The 10,770-nt window shown below is 40.5% G+C and overlaps 1 pseudogene; it reads left to right on the top strand.

Annotated features, from left to right (window-relative positions):
• Window positions 1-9,777: 9,777 nt before the first annotated feature.
• Window positions 9,778-10,432, top strand: LOC117366430 (annotated as a pseudogene).
• The last annotated feature ends 338 nt before the right edge of the window (window positions 10,433-10,770 follow it).

Genomic DNA, 10,770 nt, shown 5'->3' with positions numbered 1-10,770 from the left:
ATGGCCTGCCTGAGGGGGCCAGGGTTGGGGTCAGGGTAAGGATAAGGATCTGTCTTAAGGGGTCCCACTGGACCATTAGGGCTAGGGTTTTGTGGGTCAATGTCCACTGGACTATCGGGGATATTTTTTAAGGGTTGGAGGGCGGGAGTGGGTCGCCAGATGGGTTTGTTTTTTGTTTTGTTTTAAAATGTCAACTTTCTTACCAGTGCCTGAGCCAATCAGTGCTCAAACACTGACAGGAAAATCCCATTATGGTTCCTCAAATGCCTCCGGGGATAGACTGTAACATCATTCCAAGAGATATTGCCCCACGAGTTATATTAAAATGAACTATGCAACAGACTAATATAAGATAAATAAATAAAATGTGGTACTTCCCACACTATAATTTCCTGGCTAACTCAGAGTTAACATTGGACCACTTACCTAAATAGGAGTTATAAGTGTTTCTGCATTAACCAAGAGCAGGTACTACATATTAATATAAATGTTAACACATGACTTGCAATAAGAAATAGTGGAATCTCCCTTTCGTGATACAGGATCAGTTTTGGGGCTTGCTGTATGTTAATATCCCATGTTATAGTGCATTACGAGTACGCCCAAAACTTAATACTTTTCTTTAATAGAAGATTCCCTAAATGAAGTCAATTTAGGGTGTTAATGTGCAGTTAACACCCAGAAAAAGGCGATCGTGTGACCATGTTAAAGAGTTTTGTGGTAGTCTGCCTGTTTCCACACATTAAACAAGCATTGCTAAATTATTCTGCCTGTCTTTTTTTATTCATTTTTTCCCGTGGCACAGATATTTTAGTATGCTAAAAAGATGAAATATGAATTATCTATCAAGGTCATTTTCTTTAGTCACAAAATGAGAGAAAAGCCTGGATAAAGTAGACCTATATCCTTTCAGCTTGTCTCTTGTGTCTTTAACAATAAAAATGCATCTGTTTTTCTTTATTGTTCAGAATTTCCTAACTGGAGGTTGCATTCTTTTCTATCCCTTGTAATTTCAAAATGTTTCAAAATGTTAACATGGATTTTTCTATTTCATAGATCTTTTTGGACCTCTGTTAGGTTGCATAAGCTAGATAGTTCCAAGTCTAATAGATGCTGGCACTGTCATTTAGACATTGGGACACTGGATCATCTGATGTTCTATTGTCCTTTGATACTTAGCTTTTGGATGTCAATATGGGGTAAAATTAATAGCATTTTGGAATCATCAGTTCCTTTAACTTATGAGGCAGTCATTTGTGGTACAATATTACATGTTACATGTTAAACCCCCTTTAGATCAATATAGAGGTCGTCTTTTCCTTATAATGACTGGGATAGCCATCCAGATGATCACTCAAAACTGGAAGAAATGTGATTGTTTAAATTTTTTGTTCTGGTGGGCAAGTCTTTGCTCTAGTTATAGACTTGAAAAAATAAATGCTGAGAATGTGGGTCATGGTATTATACATAAATTGATATGGTGCTCATTGGCATCTTATGTTACCTCATTATAGTTGATAATAATTGAGTATTTACTGTGAATCAGTTTTTTGTTTATTTTGGTACATATCCAGGGTAGGGTGGTAAAGGGTTATTTATATCATAATTTGATTTTTGTATTTTTACACTTGTGATGGGTGGGTAGATATCATTATCTAAAATAGGGTAAAGTTTTTATGGTAATACAGTATATGTATTTATGTTCTATTGAATGATTATTGGGTGGGTGGGTGGGTGGGAGAAAATGGTTGATTATGAGCATGTGAAAGTTGATTGTGCTTTTATTGTATCATTATACGTTGCATTTGTTGTATTGCACTGTTGAAGGTTTGAAAATCAATAAAGAAGTAAAAAAAAAAAAAAGTTATTTAGCCAAAAGACTGTGCTCACTTTGCAATTAGGACAAGATTCATCAAATGGCACCCCAAATTGGGTGCCAAAAAAATGCATGCTGAGTACTAATGTATAAACAATGCTCTGAGTTGGGCATCATTTATAAAATAGTGTGTAGGTCCAAGATCCACAGCCAATACTGAACCCTGGTGTAAATCCCCATGCCTAATTTAGGTGCAGATCCCCTAAACTCTATATAATAGTGCCCACATCTTTAATAAATGCTCCTGACCTGCCCATGCCCTCCCCTGTGGCCATGCCCCTTTTCATTTGCACACTAAGGGGCAGATTCTAGAAACAGCGCTAGGCATCCTACCACTGTCTGATAGCCAATCGGGATGCATGTTTATAAAAAACAAAAACGAGTTAGGCTGCTTACACTGTAGGCATTTATCGCGGTTGCAGGGAGACATTTTGGGACCTGTAAGCTCCCCTGTCGCAGCTGCTGAGCTGATTGCGACAGGGATATTTTCCCTCCCAGTCAGCTGAACCGGCAGGACTCCCTAAAGCCATGGCTTAAGGAATGCCTGCCGGTTCCGCTGAGCAGGGATTCCTTTGCTGTGATCAGCTGAAGTCAAGGGATCCCTGATCAGGCAGGTGGAATTCTGTAACCAGCGCCTGTGATATGGGCGTCAGTTAGAGAACTGGGGGGTTAGGAGGGGTTAGGTGTCTGTCCATTAGCGCAGACACGATGCTGTATAGGACGCCAGTGTGATCTCATGAAAGATGCTATTTTGTGAGACAATGTTGAAAAAGGTACTACACATACCAAAGATTCCTTAGGCTCTCTTGAATGATATTGCAATAGCAGTTCCCATTGGGCAGATTTAGCTCTTAAATATGCCTTGTGTACAGTAGAAGATGGATAGCCTCTAGCTAAGAACTTCTGCCGTAAAATTGTAGCTTGTGCCTTAAATTCTGTTTTAGAAGAGCAAATCCTCCTAATTCTTAAAAATTGGCTAATTGATAGACTGCATCAACGTTTGTATGGATGGAAACATCCAAATTGTAAAAAAGTATTTCTAGCCATCTGCTTATAAAAAACAGGTGTTATGAATTGGTCTCTCCTCCTAATCACTTGTACATCCAAAAAAAATCGATGGTAGTTGAATGGTATGTCATCGTAAACTTTAAATTGGAAGTCAAAGAATTCAACCAATGGTTAAACTGGATTAGATCTTCTTCCGATCCTGCCCAAAGACATAAAATATTATCTAAAAATCTGTTCCAGATCATTGGAGTAAATTCCACTGCAAAATGCACATGAGTAGCTTTGAAATTTGCCATAAATAATGCTGCCACTTATGGAGCTAACGTGGCTCCCGTAGCTACCCCACTAATTTGTCGTCAAAAATTCCTCATACCAAAAATAATTCTGCTGGTAACTAATTGTGCTAAAGTTAAGAAAAATTCAGTAGATATTTGAGAGGGGGAAGGTCTTTTATTAAGTGTTTGTTCAATTATCGCTAAAGCCTCTTGCTGACGAATGCACATATATAAGGAGGCCACAACATTTCCAATGGTTGCACATCCATAATATTCATAGACGATTGGGATCAATACAATTATATAACTAATTTTTATCTTGATACTACAGCAGATTCCATATTTTCCCAAAACCTGTAAATAAGTCTGCCAAACGCCAAATTATTTTTTTTTACTAGATAATGGATGCTCTTGCCATTCAGTATGGCACTGCTGGAAAATATGTTGCAAAAGTATTTTCAGTTTTACCAACAGAGCTGTCATGTACATGAAGCTCATTCTCTGATACTGATGTTGACTGATACATAAGCCTGTCATTTTTAGGTCTCTTGCGTCCCTGTTCCTGAGTTCTGCATCACCTGTTGGGCCTTTTCATATGTTGTGTTGTCAGTTGTTAGATGAAACTTGAAACTGGCTTCTGTGAATGCGAGGAGTGTGAGATACTGGGGCGAGTGAAGAAGCAGAATGACTCAATCACAGCGGTGGACAGTTCAAATGTAGCATTTATTTTGGCAGTTTCTAATAACAAATGAAAGAGCCTTGCAGCAGTAAACTTTACAGCCTAAGGCAGCAAATAAGGAAGGGCTTCTTCAATCTGTCCCAAGAGACTATAACCAGTCAGGTTTTCAGGCTAGCCACAAGTCAACATGCATGCGATACATTTTGAATTTGCTGAGTCCCTCATGCCATGCAAATTTTTCTCAAGCATATATATTATGGATATTCTGAAAACCTGATTAGTTGTGGGGTTCATATGAGTAGGACAGATTTGTGAAACCCTGAAGTCCGGGTTTTGAAAAGCTTCCCCCAAAATTGTGTCGAGCAAGCAGCGGGGATGTGGCTAGGGTGGGATTAGGGGCATGACTGGGTCATAACGGGGTGGGAATGGGTAGGCCTGAAGGCGGGTCTAGGAGTCAGATTTTATGAATGTAAAATCTGGCAACCCTAGTAATAGGTATCTCTACTATACTCTGTTGAATGACAGTGTCCAGGAGTTTGCTGGACAAATCTGCACCCCTGTCAAGTGTCATTATCCACCCCTCTCTCTCCTTATCCTTTCAGTCCCATACATGAACAGATTGGTGAAGTGGATCTCCCAACCTCGCTTTTATTCCACGCCTTCCAATGCATGCCATAATATTCGGTGTTTTAATGTATTATGGACTGTTATGATACACTTGACAACTTTAGGCAAATGATTAAGGGAGTAATTTTATCAGGAATTTTTGCATACAGAACAGCATTTTAAATCTCCTTTTACAAAATTCAGGCAATAGGCATCTAAATTTCAGTGCATATACTTATGCACACCTATTTGTTCAACCTGGTTAGAAGCATTCCTGAGGGTGGAGTTTACTCTGATGCATGTGTGTAAAATAAACTGGTAAATAGGGGAGTGCATGACCATCAAAATTTGATCCGTGCTTGTTTAAAACAAATTTTCCCAATTTTAAGACAGTTTTCATGTTTGTTTCACCTATTTATTTATTTATTTGCATGGGCATTGTATGTAAATCATTTGTACACATGCACATTCACAGGTATACAAATTCATAAGCAATTTGCACACACTACCAATTTTTAGACACCCGAATGAATTGAATGCACACTTGACTAGATTTATTTCTTCCACTTGAATGAATACTAGAAAGAGAACCAGGGCCTGAAACATTCATAGTAACATAGTAAATGGCGGCTATAAAGACCTGAACTGTCCATCCAGTCTGCCCATTGGTTAATCTCATTAAAAATACATGATTAAATTAACTTATCTCTTCTTTGATATTTCTGGGCCATAGACTAAAGTCCACCTGGTATTGTTCTAGGTTCCAACTGCTGAAGTTGCTATCTAAGCTCACTCCAGCTTGTCCAACCATCCATTGTTATCTACTGTAAAGTCTGGCTAGTAACGTCCTCATGTTACAAGTTAGTGGAACTCCCATTGATGCCCTCCCCAGCCCATCCTACACTGAATCAACGTATGGACACTAAGAGGGGCAGAAATATTGGAAATGCAACCAGAGACTCATGAAATCACCAGACAACAAAGGTAGGAAAAATAACTTTATTTTCAATTTAGTGATCAAAATGTGTCAGTTTTGTGAATTTATATCTGCTGCTCTATATTTGTCTATTTTTCTAGTCATTACTGATTGCATATTTTAAGGTCATCTACCTTGACCTCTTTGAAACCCCCCCCCCCAATATAAATAATAATTAACATTTTCTGTGGGCAAAGTGTGCTTTGTGTTTTTTAAATTTTGTGATTACTATTATCAGGGCCGGATTAAAGGGTAGGCCCAGTAGGCACTGGCCTAGGGCCCGAAATAGTCAGGGGGGCCCGCTGGTACGGTGCTTTAAGACCATTTGGTTCTTCTTCTTCACCCAAAGAGTGGTAGAGAACTGGAATGCTCTTCCGGAGTCTGTTATAAGGGAAAACACCCTCCAGGGATTCAAGACAAGGTTGGACAAGTTCCTGCTGAATCAGAACGAAGCAGGTAGGGCTGGTCTCGGTTAGGGCACTGGTCTTTGACCTGGGGGCCGCCGCGTGAGCAGACTGCTGGGCACGATGGACCACTGGTCTGACCCAGCAACGGCAATTCTTATGTTATTATGTTCTCGCAGTCCAAGCCCTAACTAGCCCATCTTCCTCATCCTCTCTGGATTCGCCAGCAGTAGCGTCATCACCCCTGGCCCATCCTCCTGCAGCGTCTTCACCCCAGGTCCCCCCTCCCCGCAGCATCATCACCCCCCCCCCCCCCCGCACCGACCCTCCTATCTCTCTGTCATACACAACATGAAGCAGAAGGTGGTGCGGGCGAGGGCCGCCTTCACCTTAGGTAAGACCCGACCCCTGGCGCTTCAGAAGATGCTCACTGAGCATGGGAAAGAAATAGCAGTGGTAGTTCAAGTTGACTTGAATAAGGTTTACACTTCTAGACACACACCCCCCTGGCTTTTTTCTGTTTAATATATGTTAAGTTCATTGATGATAAAAGTTAGCTCCTGGCTTTAAATGTAGTGGAGTCTTGATAGTATTATTTTGCATTAAAAAAAATAAAAGTTAAGCACATGACCTTGCATAGAACTTTGATGCATTATTATTATTTCTTTTATATGTAACATGAAACTTGCAGGCACTTGCAAAACAAAAGGCGATGGCAAGGGCCCCAGGCCTTGCTCGCCCATTTCTCCACCAGTTGGCCATGATCAGCTGAAGCAGTGTTGGTAGCGATGCTTGTGAGGAGTCATCTCAGGGCATTATGGGGTGTATGTAGAAGCTGAGTCGCTGCCTCCTCATTCCCTGCTGTTTAAGCCAAAGGCAACAAGGGAACCACTACTACTACTATTAATTATTTCTATAGCACTACCAGACATAAGCAGCACTGTACATGAAGGAGATAGTCCGGAGGGCAGAGAGGAAGGGAAGAAAAGATGCCAGAGCATGGTGGGAAGGAGGAAGGTATACCAGACCAAGGGGAAAGGAAGGCGGAGATGTCAGAGCATGGAGGAGGAGGGAGAGATGGAAGAAAAGGAAAGGAGAGAGATGCCAGGGAATCGGGGAAGGGAAGGAGACAGAGATGCCCAATGTACATGTGTGCCTAGGGGCCCTCAAAGAATGAATCCTGCCCTGACCATTATGTATTAATAAGATTATATTGTGTGTATATGAAAAATGAATGGAAGAAATTGCATTACAATTAGTTCTATTATTATGGGGGTGGGGTATGGGGCAGAGCTTAGGTGGGTATGGGGAAGAGCTTGGGTGGGGGTACTCAGTTGGTATTTGTTAGGCTTAGGGGGTACTTGGCTTGAAGAAGTTGAGAAACACTGATATACAAGACACAGACTATAGAAGTCGGTACTGCATCGGCCACATTGCCCCAGTGCTGGAGTTACTGTCAAAGCTAACTCCAGCCTGTCCCAATCTCTCTTGCCATACAAAGACTATAGAAGTCTGCCTGGCATCAGCTTCACTTCCCTACTGCTGGGGCTACATTTAAGCATCACTCCTATGCATCATAAATAAAATTATAGTTGTTGATCTGATGATATTTCGAGTTTTGGGTTGATAAAATCCTCCTTCTATTTAGAGATCCTGTGTGTCTATTCCATGCATTTTTGAACTCGGTCAGTTTTTGCCTCCACCACCTCCTTCTATTTAGGGATCCCTTGCGTCTATTCCATGCATTTTCAAACCTATATGTCATTATAGAACAGAACCTAAGAAGCACAAGCTTACCTTCTTAAAGTGAGCAACTCATAAAATTGCCCTCTATTTGTCTATTTTAATGACAATATGAACAAGAAGCTGCAACGCTTTACATCTAGGGCTTTTATATAAACGGCTAATGCAATGTCTATTTTTATGCAACAAATGCAAAGAGGGAAGGTAATGTCAGAGAGGTTCAATATCCCAGATAATGATTAATTACAGATGGTCATGGTCAAGGTTCAATATCCCAGATAATGATTAATTACAGATGGTTGTCTAGCTACAGTAACCATCAAGTTTTAAGTATCAGTGATTATGACATAACACAGTAGAGATAGAGAACATTGGCCAGTAGCCCTAAAGATGCAATTTACAGATCTGGTTTTAAAACTGGCTCATAATCCGAAGATGTGACATCACTTTTTCAGAGAAGCAAGAGGAAATAACTTTTGAAGTCTTCTGGAGAAGGAAGTGTGCCTCTAGTCTAAGAGGTTGTTTTTTTTTTTTTTTTCTGTCGAAATATCTATTTTGTATATACTATCTACACTGTGTTATATAACAAAATAGATAACAAGCTGTACTGCTGCCTTGGAGTTTTGATGTTTGCTTGCTAATAGAAACTTTAGTACAATACAAACAAGGTGTTACCGCAATGAAATGTGGAAAAACCATTTTCACAGTAGTGCCACATTTTTATATAAGTGGAATGCGGTGGGAAAAAAGCTAAAGGAATCTTTTAAATATGTGTATAATAATTGGCCAGAATTATCACTGCTTGAAGTTTTAATGAGGGCCAAACTCAATCCCACCCCGATTTACTTAGACTCATAAATATTTCGTGAAAACTAGTCTCAGGGTTTATATACCAAAAAGAGAAAAAGAAACTTACAAATGACTCTTATTACTACTACTTTGGTTCATAATGGTGGGAGGGGAAAAATAGAAAGTGCTTCAAATATGTTAGCTGTTAATTTCCTCAAAAATTAAGCAAAATCAGAACATAAAAGAGGGAACTTAATAATTCTGTCTTAATTGACAATTCTATTGTCTGCATTTTTTTCCGTAGAACTGCTACTCTTGAATAGATGTCTCATCAGCAGAGCAACTTTAAAGCACTGCAGAGCTAAATGCATCCCTTGATTGTGGCCCAGCCTGTGAACAGAAGCCCATTAATTTCAAGTAGGCCTACCTTAGAGAATCCTTAATCAAAGGAGAGAGATGCCATGATCACACTGATAGGTCAGAATGCAGAAGTTTTGGGATATGGATTTAACTGCTTACTATGCAATTGAATGGCACATAGCTCTACTGGGGGATGCATTTCTCAACAGTATTTATTCACCATTCATTATATAGTCGACTCCTCCTAAGTGCACGTCAGTTAAGTGCACGCTTCGGTTATCCGCAGCCTACCATCATGGTCCCATTTTTTTTTTTTACATTAAAGTCAATGGACATAAACTCCAGATAATTGCAATTCTGATAAGCACAAAATCCGCTTATGCACACTGATGTTATAGGTCCCACCTCTATTCGTTCACGTTACATTCACTCTGACATGGCTGAGCCACGTGTTTTGGAACAGTCAAGGCCTGGTCAGGTGTTCGAACTTTCAGATCTGCACCATGGCATCGCATGAACAAAAATCATTGTCTTTGGCTGAAAGTATCCACCATGCTGGCCAAAAGTCATTCTCTTTGGCTGAGCATGTTGATGTCTTAGAGACTTGACCAACGGGAGAGTCAGGTCTCCATTGCATAACATTACAGCGTTCTTCCTAGCCAGATTTCTCGGATTTACAAAAAAAAGCAAGAAATATTGAAAGACTGGCAAAACAATAGCAATCCTACCAGAAAACGGAAAAGAATTGGGAAGGCTGAAGATGTTGAACAGGCGTTGCTGCAACAAACAGATGGTTAGAGAGGTGGAAAGTTTGTAACAACATAAAATTTAAGAAGCAGCATGGCGAAAAACAAGACGTGGATGAGTTTGGAGCAGAAAGATAGGTCATGGAAGTGTTTCCATCAGTCATTGGTGGATATGAAGCATGCGATGTTTTCAATGCCGATGAGATGGGCCTGTACTGGCGTGCCATCCCTGATGGAACATTAGCCTTCAAATGCAGCGAAACTGTTGGCTTCAAGGTGCCAAAAGAATGATTGACATTGCTGCTCAGTTGCAATATGGATGGTAGAGAAAAGCTCGAGCAACTGATGATTGGGAAGAATCAAAATCCTCGGTGCTTCAAAAACATTAAACGCGCTTTTCCATTCGGTGGCATCTGCTGCTACAGAGCCGCCGCTATGGCAAAAAAATAAGTTTGGCTAGGTCCTAATGAAACAAATGAGATTGCCAATGCAAACTCACATCAGCAGATCCGAATGCTGATTAAAGATTGTCTGATCATCCGTAAACCAGTAACTGTTCACTCCCTGTAGGAAAAATACCTTGGCACATAGAAAGGGCAGACACATGGGCATTGGTAAGAGGAAGGGTACAGCCAATGCTCGTATGCCCGGGAAGCTGGCCTGGATGAGGCGGATGAGAATCCTGTGTCGTCTACTTTGCAGATATCGGGAATCCAAAAAGATTGACTGTCACATGTATCACAGCCTGTATCTGAAAGTTAAAGGTAATGTCTTTAAAAACAAGCACATTCTGATGGAGCACATCCACAAGCTAAAGGCAGACAAGGCCCGTAAGAAGTTGCTAGTTGACCAGGCTGAGGCTCGCAGGTCCAAGACCAAGGAGGCATTGAAGCGCCATGAAGAATGCCTGCAGGCCAAGAAAGAAGAAATCATAAAGACCCTTTCCAAAGAGAAGGAGACTAAGAAATAACAGCTCTTGCTGTCTATAAGTAGTAAACTTATAACTGAGACTTAATAAAGAGAGAGATATAGGCTCTAAAAAAACAAAACAAAACATTAAACGCCTGCCTGTTGAACATGAAAGCAACAAAAATGCATGGATGACGGCGACACTGTGGATTGAATGGTTGTAAAAGTTTGACAATCTGATGAGAAGGTATAGGAGACACATTGTAATTCTGTGTGATAACTGTGCAGCATATAGCAATGACATACGACTAACCAACATCAAACTCATGTTTCTGCCACCAAACACGACCTCTTTGATCCAACTGATGGGCCAGGGGATAATCGCCAACTTCAAACGTC

This window comes from Geotrypetes seraphini, chromosome 9, assembly GCF_902459505.1.
Source record: "Geotrypetes seraphini chromosome 9, aGeoSer1.1, whole genome shotgun sequence".
In the NCBI taxonomy this organism is placed as follows: domain Eukaryota; kingdom Metazoa; phylum Chordata; class Amphibia; order Gymnophiona; family Dermophiidae; genus Geotrypetes; species Geotrypetes seraphini.
This window is presented reverse-complemented; position numbering and strand designations above follow the sequence as displayed.